Source organism: Penaeus monodon, chromosome 29, assembly GCF_015228065.2.
Source record: "Penaeus monodon isolate SGIC_2016 chromosome 29, NSTDA_Pmon_1, whole genome shotgun sequence".
In the NCBI taxonomy this organism is placed as follows: domain Eukaryota; kingdom Metazoa; phylum Arthropoda; class Malacostraca; order Decapoda; family Penaeidae; genus Penaeus; species Penaeus monodon.
The window spans coordinates 23,511,422-23,511,654 of NC_051414.1; the positions used below are offsets into that span (position 1 = coordinate 23,511,422).

General features: G+C 60.9%; 1 protein-coding gene across 1 annotated transcript in view; it reads right to left on the minus strand.

The window, feature by feature from the left end:
• The window catches only part of LOC119592039 (integrator complex subunit 7-like), a gene marked incomplete at its 3' end in the record, with an annotated part of 57,154 nt that overhangs the window by 32,747 nt on the left and 24,174 nt on the right, over window positions 1–233 (minus strand).

Consider the following 233-nt stretch of genomic DNA (forward strand, 5'->3'; position numbering starts at 1 on the left):
AAGAAAAAGGTAGAAGTACAGGTAGAGAGAGACAGATGGGGGAGGCTTCTCCAATGGCACCTGCGTGGCACTAAGTGCCACTTGGCATTACGGGGATTCGATCCCGCGCCACCGGATCCGCAGTGCAACGCGCTAACCGTTCGGCCATCACGGCACCGGAAGAGGAAGGCAAGTCACAGCCTCTTGTCTTGGCTCTCGGCCGCGGCTGCTGCCTCCCCGCCACCCAGCCCCTA